General features: G+C 46.2%; 1 long non-coding RNA gene across 1 annotated transcript; it reads left to right on the top strand.

Moving 5' to 3' along the window:
* Window positions 1–1234: 1234 nt before the first annotated feature.
* LOC119954396 lies at window positions 1235–3872 on the top strand. The gene is made up of 2 exons (XR_005458232.1): window positions 1235–1372; window positions 3416–3872. It is a non-coding gene; the product is annotated as an uncharacterized LOC119954396 (long non-coding RNA).
* Window positions 3873–15070: the final 11198 nt, after the last annotated feature.

Raw genomic sequence — 15070 nt, 5'->3', positions numbered from 1 at the left:
AGAACCCACCCCCTCTCTTCCCCCGGCCAGGAGCCAGTTCAATAAGTGGCGCTAAAACTATAGTTGGAGCATTGTGCGAGTCTGATAAATCTCAAATCTTGAAACCGCATTAACCCGGAGCTGCACGCTACCTGTCCACAACTGTTTCGCCTGAGGGACCAGCTTGACTAGGAGATTGACACCTACACTGAGATCAACCCAGCAGAAAACCTCCTCGCCTTGCGAAAGACACACGTCCAGGCGCCACTTCACATTTAGCTTTCGGATCGACCCATTTTTTTCGTCCTTGGAATAGTTAAATGGACCCTGGCGAGGAGCCCTGTGTCAAATTCTTGGGAGGGGAAATCACAAAGGGCAATTTGCAATGACTTAACATTTTCGGCCACTTGCTTTGTTTCCAGTTATTGGGGGCTTTTAAAGAAATATACAAATACAGACACCCCCCTTCCCCTGCACTTTAAAAGAGATTGCAGAAATGGCAATGCAGTCTCTGTGTGGCCAGTGGTGGATTTGAGTTGGATTTTTTGTTTTTGGGGGGGGGGGGGGGGTTGAGGCTGAGAAATCTGTCGCCTCCCGGGAACTTGCGTTGGTGTCTGACTCGTTCATCTGCTCCATTCATCAGCAAGGAGGAACCCTGGACGCCTGGTGTTCTTTTTGGAGACCCCCTCCCACCTCCTCCTCCTCCTCCACCACCTCCCCTCCCCCGAGCGGTTCGAGGAACTGAATTCCGTTCAGATTCCAGTTGGTGAAACCAGAGCTTTTCAGTGGAAATGGACGACCCAGCCTGTCGGCTATTATTGGCTATCTTTGCACACACACACACACACACAGATATTTATCTCTGGCCACAGCCCCTGTGGAATGGTTCTGTACACTGTCAGGTTAATTCCGCTTCTCCTGCCTCTCCCCCCTCCCCAGCAGAGTGACTCAATGCCCATCGCTGCCTGTCTGGTAATTCCGGTGAACGGCTCGGCATGGAAATAGTTAACAGCGCTCGCCCAGGCTCAATGGAGCCTCAATATTTTTCAGGAACTCTGCCCAGCTTCCTTTAAGGAAGAAAACTAAAATCCCAATTCTCCCTCCCTGGAGTAATGCAGCTTCTATTTCCCCCACCGACCAAAAGAACAATTTCTGTTGCCCCCCCCCCCCCCCCAGCCGCGCTCCTGGTGCCCTCGCCCCCTCCCTCTCTCTCCCCCTGTCAGTTTGGGAAGTTAGCACAGTCTGCACTCAGCTCCTACCAACAGACTAATGCGCCAACAGTAGGTTGCCGCCAGCTGTCTGCTCCCACAACACAAGTTGCGCGGTGCTTGGCTTGCAGGGGTTTGAGTTTATATAATATACACGAAAGGGTTGAGAAATGATCACGAAATCGGTGAGTTAAAAGCTGCCAGGAGGCGGGCGAGCAAAGTGCGAGAGTCTGTGGGTGAGTGTGTGGAAACGGCAGGAAGAAAGAGTGTTTAATGAGTAACCCGGGCTTGAAATTAGCCTGTTGCCCCGGCGCTCACTCTCACTCTCTCTCATTCTCTCTCTGTCATTCCCACTCACTCACTCTCATTCTCTCTCTCTCATTCCCACTCACTCACTCTCTCTCTCTCTCGTTCTCTCTGTCATTCCCACTCACTCACTCTCATTCTCTCTCACTCTCTCATTCTCTCTCTCTCATTCCCATTCACTTTGTCTCCCTCTCATACTCTCTCTCACTCTCACTCTCTCTCATACTCTCTCTCACTCTCTCATTCTCACTCACTCTCACTCTCATTCTCTCTCTGTCATTCCCACTCACACTCTCTCTCTCTCACTCTCTCATTCTCTCTCTCTCATTCCCACTCATTTTGTCTTCCTCTCATACTCACTCACTCTCTCGCACTCTCTCATTCTCACTCACTCTCACTCTCACTCTCTCTCATTCTCTCTCATTCTCACTCGCTCTCTCTCTCACTCTCTCATTCTCTCTCTCATTCTCACTCACTCTCTCACTCTCACTCTCTCTCTCTGACTCTCATTCTCTCACTCTCTAATTCTCTCTCACTCTCTCTCACTCACTCACTCACTCAATCTCATTCACTCACTCATTCTCACACTCACTCTCTCACTCACTCACTCTCACTCTCTCTGTCTCTCACTCACTCACTTTCTCACTCGGGGGATCTCTCTCGATTGGCACATGGGCGAGGCTGCCCACCGAGCAGTGGGCAAACCCGGGCATCTTGTCCTGATCACCGAATACTGGCAACATTGAAGGCTTCACTTAATGGTGGCGGGGGCACTTTAAAAAGCCCGATTGGCTTGAGTAACAAAGATATGAGTGAGGGGAAGAAAGATATCGAATTACGGAAATGGCGAGGACAAAAAGAAATCATTCACAAAGTCCAACCAAGTCCCCACGAGCCGATATGTACCAAAATGCCTCTTTCTTACTCCTGGGGACGTGCTATTGTAAATAAAATAACTTCCCTCCAAGCTGTCCACGGCCCCCGGTGTGTGTGTGTGTTTTTTTTTTGGGGAGGGGGGGGGGGCGCTGAGGACGATATAGAAAGTTGACTATGTTAACTGTTCAAAAGCGCCCCCCTTTGTCCCGGGCATGCAAACGCACACTATCGTTAAACCAACTCATCTAGTGTGTAAAAGAAAACAATTCTGTCACTTTCCGCGTTTAACTTGCACGATGTGTCGAGATTTTTGCATTAAAAAAAACCCCCTAGAACTATTTTAGCAACAGTCGGTGAGAATCGATGAATATGTGCAGGAGATAGAACTTAACGTTTGTGTTCTAAACCCCCCCCCCCCCCTTCCCAAGGTGTATATTGCAAGGATTTTGAACGTTTAAAAGACGACTTGTTTGAATGGCTGCTACGCCAAAGTCCCAGCTCTGATGTCTAGAGAAAGTGACAAGGTTAAAAGAATTCTAAAGAACAGCCAGGCTAACGCCGAATGATGTTGTTCCTTTCCCTTTCATTAAAACTTCTGCTTTGTGGAAACACGTGTCTGTCTAATTTGAGTGGAGGAGGAGGAGGGGAACAAAACGTAAATCTCATTTTAAAAAAAAAAGTAGCTCACTAAAGTTTTGGGAAGAAGTGAAGCCAGCAAAAGTTTGAACATCGGAGAGACACACTTACAATGCACGCAATCTCTAAGCCATTCCTTCCCACCAATCTTTAGATCCTAGCTCTGCCCAGTGGGTGCAAAAAAAGTCATCAATAAATTACTGCAAGCACAATAGCAGCCCGGAGCAACAGCTAGTCACTATTTAACGTTACTGGGGACTGTTTACAATCAATTGCACCCCTCAAAAATTAAGCAGCCAATGTAATATTTAATCTGGTGCCTGCTGCACTGAATAAAATTAGACAGCTAACGGATTTGAACATGTATGCAACAGCATCCCAGTAAAATGTTGATTTCTTTCTTTTTACAGGTGAACACTAAGCCAGACAAGATAAGAAAATCCGTGCAAAAAAAAAAAATCTTCAAGAGGGGAAAAAAAAAATTGCCTTACCAGACATGATGGGATTATTAAACTGTCAAGTTTGTTTCAGGACAAGAAGCTTTGAGTTGCCCCACTCAATGAACCTTTTCCTTCAGATTTGGTGACAAGAGAGCAATATTCTTAAAATTAAGGCAATGTGCTTCCCGCAGCACTGAAATTCAAACAATACACAAACAAAATAATTGCACTATAGCTTGGGATATAACTTAGACTTTTGCTGCACATATGCCGACCTTTTTAAAACCTCCACAATCCAATGATTTGACAATGAATGATTGCGCGATACTTTCAATTTGAATATTCAAAGCCTAGACAAAAACAGCACTCTCTTTTTGAAACACTGTGCATTTTCATCTAATAAAGACTCCAATGGAATAAAATACAATGTAAAGTGTGGAACTTTATGCAGGATTGGGCACATTTTTGTCATTTTAGCAACCTTTGGCGAGGCCAGCCGGCGAGGCACAAAGATATCCATAATTTTCGCCCCACATGGTCATTTTTGCCCCGAATGGCCCCCAACCCCACGTGCAGGTTCGGGGGCGATGTCCTGCACCTCCGGGCGCACTTTTTATCATCGTTCGATTGTCAAAAGTATTATTTATACGTGATTTGGTGTCAAACATGGCAGGTTGTGGGCGTGGCATGGATCAGTCCTTTATTCGACCAGACAGTGGGAGCTAAAACTTGCAAGTGGCAACCCTCACCCTCACCCCCTATTTTATTCTACAGAACCCTGATTATTAAGTGTGTGTACCCCCCTGAATGATTCCATGGCATCAGTCCGGGCTTCCTTGCGGCCCTGCTCGGCGCTCTGTCCTCTCTGATACCTCACCTGCAGCGCCATCCTTATTCGTTCCAAAGTGATTCCCCCCCCCCCCCCCCCCCCGCCCCCAGGATTTCTGCCTGTTGAAGTTCCCTGCTCTGGAAGAAATTGAGGGTCCGGATTTGAATTCACCGTCAGAGAGAGCACTTGACCACTGGACAGGGAGAGCATCATCCTGGCATTTTTAATTAATTGTGTTTGTGTTCATTGCTTTCAATTTCGTCCTGGTATATAAGCAATAATAAAAACAATGGTGCTTTTGAAAGTGTCCTTATTTCCTCCAAACCACGCACTCCCCACATTCGCCTACCCTCCATCGCCCGTCTCTTATCTTTTTTTAATCGTAAGATCTTTCTATCATAAGAATGCAGGGTGCCCTTTCAAATAACTGCAAATGTCGTTTTATGCACACACCAGACTCATTTTATCACTGAAATCATGGTGGGCACTGGACCCTGAGTGAAACTGACCACTGCTAACAATTAACGAGCACCTCTCGCCCAACGCCAGGGTCCCTTTTTTGGTGCAAACCCGTTGCTGGCGTGATAGAGATCCGAGTCGATTATTTCGGTTTTAAATCTTTGGGGGTTTTTTTGGGCGCAAAAATGAAACCATCACGCTGGCGTTTTGCATCTTGCCCCGCCTGTGCCGGCGTTTGCCAAATTGAGAGTGCAGCAATGCTGGCCCATTCATATTTAACACGGCGAGGTTTTGTTTGGGGGGGGGGGGGGGGGGGGGGTTAGGTTAGCATCAGAGTCGCAACCCGGGAATGACAACAGGGAACACTTTAAAGCAAACGAGACCAATAGTCCCCTCGCTGTTTATTTAGCACCTTGGAATTGTTTTACAAACTATTAATCTTTACTACATCAAGCTACTTGCTGCAGGTTTGCAAGTTGAGATATGTCCAGGCTACCATTAGGTTGATTTTATTTTTGGACGGTGTGAAGTTGGACAGGAATCTACCCGCTGCCCTGCCCTTCCCCACGGGAGCCCCGGCTCACACAGCCCTCTCCGCAGCACTGGTAAACCGGGACAGGTCGGAGCCGAAAGCACCTCGGAGACTTTTCCCACTTTTCCACAGCCTCTTGTCTGTTTTTGGTTGAACTGTCAGAATGATTCATGTGTTTTTGGACACACACAAAAAAGAAGCCTAAATATTCCTCAGCGGTTAATCGTTTGATTTTTCATTCAGACTAAATAAATTACCGAATAATCTAAAGCCTTGCAATGGCAAGTATTTTCTCTCTTTTTTTTGTGGCTAATAGTTTGCCCCTCCTGGGCCGATGCTGGACAGGGTGATGTGGGTGGGTGTTAGCAAGAAATTTCATTCCTTTATAGTCCAGAAAGGGGGTGGGGGGGGGGGGGGGAGCTGGGTTCCATTTGCACTCCCACAAATCAATGTGCAACCTGTCCATTTTCTACTCTCCACTCTCAATCCCCTCCTAGTGCACAGCTGCCCCGCAGTAATGTTGGGTAAACAATCCCTGCCCCCCTTTGGGAATTGTTTCAGGTTAGTCGGGGACATTTACAACTTGCAGACATATCACTGGCTCACACATTTTCGGCCACTGTGTCGCCCATTGATGCTGCACATATATCAGGTCACTTTGTGTGTTAGTTATAACATCTTATATTGCCCAGAGGTCCGTATCTTGTCTTTTTTATTTAAATCAACCATTAGGAAGAAAACGTTTCCGTGTCAGATTGATGGTTTCATCCCCCCCCCCCCCCCTAAAAAAAAGCAGGAGTTTATAAAATAATCAGCAGGATCTCCATGGCACAGTGAGGGGGTGCCGGAGTTGACCCTGGGAATGGGTCACCGTCACTTACCCAGAGTTAACAAGGTCTGACTCACTGACTGAAGCGGGGTGACCTGGCTCAACAACTAAACAGAGAAAACAGGAGCCAGAGGCAGGCCACTCGGCCCCTCCAAATCGACTAGCCCACAATCTTCAACCTCAGCCGCGTCCTCACCCCTTGACGTCTTTAATCGTCTCAAATCTCGTACAATTGACACAAAGCCCCTGGCTCTGCTCAAGTGCAATAAGTGCCCGCGCGGTAGCCAATAAGTGGTGGCACATTAATGGTTCTGTAAATATATATTTATTCTCGCCAATATTAACAAGATCTCCGCAATCCGCAACAGATCTTTCTCGAGAATAATTATCCCCCAGATATTGAAAGTGATCGTGCAGTAGCGAAACACCAGCAAAGAGCGGAGGGGGCTGAAAGGGTTATCTCCATCTGCCTTGCTCACACTACGGTGTGACTGCTGTCTGCCAATGTGACTTTAAGTTGTTCATGTCTTACTTCTACAGGGTGGATAAGGGGTGGTCGTCTCAGTCTCTCTGTCCCCAAAGCGTAAACCAAGCAGAATAGCGAGCGGGGAGAATTGGACAGTGTTCCTTGAGTCACAGCAAGAGGGAGGGGCAAACTCCAACCCGAATAATTCTGCTGGGCACTAGCGCAGTAAACTGCTGACACCTAGCGACAGAAGAAATGTTCGCTCCTCGGTGCCATTGACTCGTGAATCGAAACACATCAATCGCCCTATCTTGTCACAAGCGAAGCCCCGCCGAATGTGTTTTCCAGCCCACTCTGGAGGATTTGGGATGTTAAATATACATGTATGTACGCTGTTATTCTGCAGCTTGCCAGACAGGGTAGCTCTCTGGCGAGGTGTCAGCCTTTACTATTAGTCCTTCCCCCTATAAAGCCCTTCAGAGTGGGAGGGCTGTATTACTTCCCTCCAGTGTCCCAATTCAACAGCCCGTTACACCTACATTACCCACGCCCCTCAACACCTTCCAGTGTGCTCTGAGATTCTGAGAATAAGGACCACGAGCTTCATAAACAGAGATACTTAGATGCAAAAGTCAAATAATTATGCCAATTCAATCTGAGGCCTCAGCTGGAGGATTGGATCTAACTCTGGGCGCCAGACATTTTAAAAATAAATTTAGAGTACCCAATTATTTTTTCCCCCAATTAAGGGGCAATTTAGCGTGGCCAATCCACCTACCCTGCACATCTTTGGGTTGTGGGGGTGAAACCCATGCAGACATGGGGAGAATGTGCAAAAGAAACACGGACAGTGACCCGAGGCCGGGATCGAACCCAGGTCCTCAGCGCCATAGGCAGCAGTGCTAACCACTGCGCTACCATGCTGCCCTCCCCCCCCCCCCCGGAAGGTAGTTTGCCATTGTGTTTTCTTACCACAATGGTTCCAGGAATAACGGATAAGAGAGATGTGGATTGTTCGGAAAAGTTGGTATTGTTTGCCTTTGAGCAAAGGTGGATAAGAGGATTTTCGATAGAGGCCTTAAAAATCAAGAAGAGTTTACATAGAACAAATATTCCCAATGAAGGCCTTGTGGCACAGTGGTAGCAATCATTATCTCTGGACCAGACTTGATGACCATAGAAGATGTGTTCATAATGTGGCCCTTAACGTTTGGTAGCAGGTGATGTGAGTGGGACAGTTCCCTGGTCAGCAATACTTCAATCAGCAGCAGTACTTTTCCAGTATAATCATTTATCAATCAAATGAAAGTCCAAGGTCGTCCATGCCACCTTAGGGCATGGTGACAGAAAAACCTCTGAAGGGTACAGATTCAAAGCCATTGGCAAAAGAGCCAGAGGAGACATGAAGAAAATGAGTTTTCTATGATTAGGATTTGAAATGCAGCGCTTGATACTGGTAGACAACAAAAGGAAACTGGATGAATACTTGAAAAAGAACACTTTGCAGGGATATGGAGACAGCGTGGGGGAGTGGGACTAACTGGATTTTTCTTTGAAAGAAACCTGCAGACTCAATGGACCTTCTGCCCTGCACTAATCTAGGATTTTCTCAATGCCCTTCTGAAGATTGATGCATCCGTAGGTGCAGATATGTGGTGAGCTTGCCCTCACCAGAGAATAGGCTGAATAGTTTGTTTCAACTTACATCCAACACTGTGCTTGACAAATTTAGTTGATAAATGGTCAGACATCACTTTTGGCCCCTTTATTTTCCTTCACGTTTCTGAATGGATGTCTCTTTGCAATCAGTTTAACATTTCTAACACATGCCCTATATGATAACTTGCATTTATATAGTGCCTATAATTTAGCGCAGCATTGCAAGGTGCTTCACAGGATCGTCATGAGACAGCATTTGACATTGTGCCATATAAGGAGATATGATATAGGAAATATGAGGTCCCGGGTTTGAATCCTGGCTTGGGTCACTGTCTGTGTGACGTTCTTTCCGTGTCTGCATGGGTTTCCCCCGGGTGCTCTGTTTTCCTCCCACAAGTCCCGAAAGACGTGCTGTTAGATGAATTGGACATTCTGAATTCTCCCTCTGTGCACCCGAACAGGCACCTGGAGGCTTGGTGGCGACTGGAGGCTTTTCACGGTAACTTCATTGCAGTGTTAATGTAAGCCTACTTGTGACAATAATAAAGCTTATTAAAAATTAAATGACGACTGGTGACCTAAAGTTTGTTCAAAGAGGTTAGTTTTAATGACCATCTTGGAGTAGAGGTGGACATTTGATCTCTAAGTGGTTATAGTCTCGAATCTCCAGCTGGAGTCAAATGAGGTTGAAAATAAGGTGAGATGACTCGAGTTATGAGTCTTGCAGAACAGCGTCTATTTGAAGTGATGCTTCAGATTTGGGTTTGGCATCCTCTATTGCCAGTAGAGGGTACTGGTGTTTATATAACACTGCAAGCTGAACAGAACCATAGAATTCCTACAGTGCACAAGGTGACCATTTGGCCCATTGAGTTTGCACCGACCCTCTGAAAGGGCACCTTACCTAGGCCCACACCCCTGCCCTACCCCCATAACCCTACATAACCTGCACAGCTTTGGAGTATGGGAGGAAACTGGAGTACCCGGAGGAAACCCACACAGATGTGGAGAGTCAGTGCAAACACCATGCAAATGGTCTCTCAAGACCAGAATTGGACCCAGGCGCCTGGCGCTGCGAGGCAGCAGTGCTAACCACTGTGCTACCGTGCTGCCTGGCCAGTGAATCTGGGAATCTTGTACTGCACTCCACTAGTTAGTCTTCAATACCGGGGACCCGCAAGGCTGCATATTTAGCTCCCTACTTTACTCCCTATACACACACGACTGTGTGGTACAATTTGGCTCCAACTCAATCCACAAGTTTGCTGGTCATTGACTTCAGAAAGCAAAATATTGTACACACCCCTGTCTGTATCAATAATGCCAAGGTGGAGATGGTTGACAGCTTTAAATTCCTAGGTGTGTGCATCACCAACAATCTTTCCTGGTCCACTCACGTGGACACTACGACCAAGAAAGCACAACAGCGCCTCTACTTCCTCAGAAATTAATTTGGCATGTCCACATTGACTCTTACCAATTTTTACTGATGCACCATCGGAAGTATCCTGTCTGGTATGGCAACTGCTCGGCCCAAAACCATAAGAAACAACAGAGAGTCATGACACAGCCCAGTCCATCATGCGAACCCACCTCCCATCCATTGACTGTCCACACCTCCTGCTGCTTTGGGAAAGCGGGCAGCATAATCAAAGACACCTCCCACCCAGGTTATTCTCTCTTCCAACCTCTTCCATCAGGCAGGAAATAAAAAAAGGTCTGAGACCACACACAACAGATTCAAAAATAGCTTCTTCCCCACTTTTGCCAAACTTCTGAATGACCCGCTTAAGGACTGAACTGATCTCTCCACACATCTTCTCTACTGAGTAGCACTAATCCGTAGGCTTCACCCCATGTCTATGTCTGTGTATTTACATTGTGTATTTATCGTATGTCCTATGTTTCTCATGTAGTGTACGCAGAACAATACTTTTCACTGTACCTTGGTACACATGACAATAAATCTAAATCTCGTTATACACCTGCACGGAAGATAAATTTAAATCCTTTTGTGGGAGGGCTTATTCAAGTCAGATCATTTTTTGGAGTGAAGATTAATGTAATGCTTGTTTTTCAGATTAACACATTATTTAAAATTATTTACCTATCATGTATTTCTTCAAATAGCCACATTTTGAAATTACGATGGTAAGTCAAATAATGCATGTTTTTTTCTGCTTTATATTTGTCTCCTTTCATTTTTTCTATCTGCTTTTCATTTTCTGTTTACTGTTTTTGTGTCCATTTTCTTTATTTCTCTCTTTCTGGGTCATCAATATCAGGGTGTTGCAATTGTATTATTTTACCTCTAGTGTTGTTCATACATTTTTACTGTTTTCTGCCCCTCTTTTTGCCTTTTTAATCCCCGTCTTTGAGCTTGCTTGCTTGTCTCTCTTGTACCCATTTCACACTCTATCTCACACACACACAGAAATGGGAAACATAGCAGCAGCCAAAACTATACAAAATGACCTGTATGCCAGGTCTTATTTTTCTCATTTAAATCATGTGAATCACACAGAAGGTATGCGTGCACAAGTGCATTTAATGGTTTTGGCATGGCATTCTCTGTGTATTTGAATTCAGAGACACACAATCGTTGCTAAATACAAAAGTCTAAAAGACGACAGGCGCTTGGGCATAAATGAGTCACATAAATGAGTGCAAAAAGTGCCCAAATTTTCTTGAACCTTTCTGAACATCTATTGATCCTGCCCAAATTCATCTCAACCTACAGTACCAACAGCTCTATCATTACAGATACTTAAGTCGACATGGAGATATGCCAGCTTCACGTTGCTGCGGGAGTCCAGTGTCTGATTACCAAACAGCAATCCTCAGGACTGTCGTCATTAAATAGCACTTCACTGACTCAGTCCATGCCTGGCTTATGGTCAGTCTGTCTGGAGAGGTGTTGGCACCGCCCTCACCACTTCAGAGTCTCCGGGAACTGGATAGTGAAGTTGGAGGTGATGACCCGGGGTTGGGATGGTGCCCAGGTGGAATCTGCCCAGTTCTGGAGAGTCGGGTGATGATGATTCTGCTTTGAGGTGATGGACCAGGTGCATTCCCAGGAAATAGTGCCAGGGAGAAGCTCTGATTTTCTATTCACCTGGCAGTTTTCTGTCTCGTCAATAATGGAATGGAATTGCCTATCCCTAATTGCCCTTGAGAAGTTGAATGAGGTCAGGTTGGAGAACCAATCCAGAGTCTGTGTGCTTCATCTGCAACATCCATCATCCCCCCCCCATCACTTTCTCCGCCATCTTCCTCTTCGACCCTCCACCACCTTAGAATTATAGAATCCCTACAGGGCAGAATGAGGCCATTCGGCCCATCAAATCTGCACCAACATCCTGAAAAGGCACGCTCCCTAGGCCCACTCTCCCAGCCATCCCTGTAACCCTACAGCCCCAATGAACCTTTTAGACACTAAGGGCAATTTAGCATGGACAGTCCACCTAACCTGCACATCTGCGGACTGTGGAAGGAAATCGGAGGAAACCCACGCAGACACGGGGAGAAAGTGCAAACTCCACACAGTCATCCCAGGTTGGAAATGAACCTGAGTATTTGGCGCTGTAAGGCAACGGTGCTAACTACTGTGCCGCCTACCGTGCGCCACATGAATGATGTGCAGGGAAAGAAAATGGAGAGGTAGGTTGATTGTACATAAGAACTAGGAGCAGGAGTAGGCCATCTGGCCCCTCGAGCCTGCTCCGCCATTCAATGAAATCATGGCTGATCTTTTGGGGACTCAGCTCCACTTTCCGGCCCGAACACCATAACCCTTAATCCCTTTATTCTTCAAAAAACTATCTACCTTTATCTTGAAAACATTTAATGAAGGAGCCTCAACTGCTTCACTGGGCAAGGAATTCCATAGATTCACAACCCTTTGGGTGAAGAAGTTCCTCCTAAATTCAGTCCTAAATCTGCTTCCTTTATTTTGAGGCCATGCCCCCTAGTTCTGCTTTCACCCGCCAGTGGAAACAAGCTGCCCACATCTATCCTATCTATTCCCTTCATAATGTTGTATGTTTCTGTACATCCCCTCACATCCTTCTAAATTCCAACGAGTACAGTCCCAGTCTACTCAACCTCTCCTCATAATCCAACCCCTTCAGCTCTGGGATTAACCTAGTGAATCTCCTCTGCACACCCTCCAGTGCCAGTATGTCCTTTCTCAGGTAAGGAGACCCAAACTGAACACAATACTCCAGGTGTGGCCACACTAACTACTTATACAGTATCAGCATAACCTTCCTAGTCTTAAACCACCCCTCTAGCAATGAAGGGCAAAATTGTCCTTCAATGCTGCAATAGCTGGGAGAAGCTTGGGCCTCGAACATTGAGCATCAAAAGGTAGCAAGCGTCAAGTACAACTCTGCATTTCGATTAGCTTCGCCTCATATGGTGGGGGGGCACAGAGGTTTGAGATCCCCAACGCAATCTTTGCTCTCTCCTGCGTGTTGCCGTGCCCAACAAAGTCAAAAATAAAACTGGTTTACTCCTGTAGTTATTTGAATACATGCAACAATTAAAAGAGTTACTTTTCTGTATGTTTCCAGGTTTTTGCAAAGTCAATTAAAAGGAACTCCAGAAATCTCGGTGTGATATTCACCTTACATAAGGAAATAAATTATAATATGCTACCAGAGTGTTCTGTCTTCCCTGTTGTGGTCAGATCATTGATTTTTTTTAACACTGGCCCACCATTGTGGGCACGGTAGATGTGGCAGTCAGTAGCACTGCCATCTCCAGCCATGCCTGCTACTTGACCGCACACGTGGGCAGGGATATAGGTGGATCTGAGTCACCCTCTTCCACCTACCTGATATGGAATAACCTGATGTGACCATCAGTTTACTCGAGACACGATAGGAAGTAAACTGTGGTTTTAATAGACTTACAACTGATCCTGCCTGTGACCAGAAGAACTGAGGGCAGACTCATAAGGCTGCAGCACATTATACTTCTGGTAGTGGGAGGGGCCATGGGCGGAGCCGAGGGCGGAACCGAGGGTGGAGCCCTGTACAAGCTCCTCATCTCCCCCTGTGGGCAGAGCCGCGCAACGGCTCACAGACAGAGCCCACAAGGACGCAATGCTATATAGTGTGAACGCAATACTATACAGTGTGACATTCACCACATAACCTTCTGATGTTTTTCTGTGACATTGAAAGTCCTCTTTCTGGCAGGCTTCTCCAGCGAGGCAGTCAAATTTCATTCAAACCCCACTCAACAATGACGGCAGTCGATACTCCCATTTTACATTTGGGTGGTGTAAGGTATATTTCTGCAGCTGGATTTAGCCTAACAGTGGCAACTGATAAGATTGGCAGAAAATTTGTTTGCAACTTGACATCAGAAGAATTGATGTATTTTCAGTATCAACTCTCCGGGGTAGTGTCTCTCAACAGAAAATTCCCAGCCTCTTATCATCCAAGTGGGAATCAGATTTGACAAATGTTCAAGTTTTCAACCCCCCCACCCCGCTAGTGTAAACAGACTGAATTGACAGCTTTGGGATTGGCTCATAATGAAGGAAACTTATCCAAAAAAGTGGTTACGGATGGTTGAAAACTATGTGCGATCCAACCAGGTGAAATGGCTGATGGCCAGTCTTGCAACAACATGGTTGCCATCTTCTTGAGCAACGTAATCTGTTGTTTTTAATCCTGAAACATTTGAACTAAAACAGCAAATTTGTCAGCATTTACCTGGGCGTCTGGCGTACACATGACTGCAGTGCACAGTGTATTGTCACGGGCAAAAATGTTCAAATATTTACCTCTAAACGTATTCACTTCAGAGCATAAATTAGATGTGTAAAAGCATCAAGGAAATGCAAGGCTTGCCACTGCAAGGGGGGGGGTGCGATTACTATGGGAGAGCAGACACAATGTGGCAGAGGTGTCGTTTTAATAAATGTTTCCAATGTTAATGAACAAAATTCAATAATAATAATCTTTATTATTGTCACAAGTAGTCATACATTAACACTGCAATGAAGTGACTGTGAAAACCTCCTCGTCGCCACACCCTGGCGCCTGTCCGGATACACGGAGGGAGAATTCAGAATGTCCAATTCACCTAGCAAGCATGTCTTTTGGGACTTGTGGGAGGAAACTGGAGCACCCCGGAGGAAACCCACATAGATAAGGGGAGAACGTTCAGACTCCGCACAGAAACTGACCTAAGCCAGGAATCGAACCTGGGACCCTGGCGCTGTGAACCTGAAATCAACATAAATATGGAGTATATGGGCAATGCTGTCAGAACTCATAGAAGTACATTACTCACTTTAGATACTATGGCCACAATATTACCACAGGCTCTGGGGCCCTGACAGAGAAACGAGCCCACACTTACTAACAGTCGGACCGGCTCAGCAATTGTTTTTAAATTAATTCACGGGGTGTGGGTCAGGATTGATTGCCCAACATCAATTTCCCTTGGGAAGGTGGTAATGAGCCACCCTCTTGAACCATTGTAATCCCTTTGGTATTGTAGGTACAGCCATTGTGCTGTGAAGCGGTGGAGTGGGAGTTCCAGGATTTTGACCCAGCAACAGTGAAGGAACAGCGACATAGTTCCAAGTCAGGATGGTGAGTGACTTCATGGGAATTTGCAGGAGGCAGAGTACCCAGGTATCTGCTGCCCATTTTGTTCTAGGCAGCATTGGTCACGGGTTTGGAAGGTGCTGTCAAAGGAACTTGGTGAGTTGCTGCAGTGCATCTTGTAGATGGTACACACGGCTGCCACTGTGCATCGGTAGTGGAGGGAGTGAATGTTTGTGATGGTGGAAGGGTGCCAAACGAACGGGTTGCTTTGCCCTGAATGGT

The sequence above is a fragment of the Scyliorhinus canicula genome, chromosome 19 (genome assembly GCF_902713615.1).
Source record: "Scyliorhinus canicula chromosome 19, sScyCan1.1, whole genome shotgun sequence".
Classification (NCBI taxonomy): domain Eukaryota; kingdom Metazoa; phylum Chordata; class Chondrichthyes; order Carcharhiniformes; family Scyliorhinidae; genus Scyliorhinus; species Scyliorhinus canicula.
The sequence above is the reverse complement of the archived record's forward strand: the minus strand, read 5'-3'. Positions and strand labels throughout refer to the sequence as shown.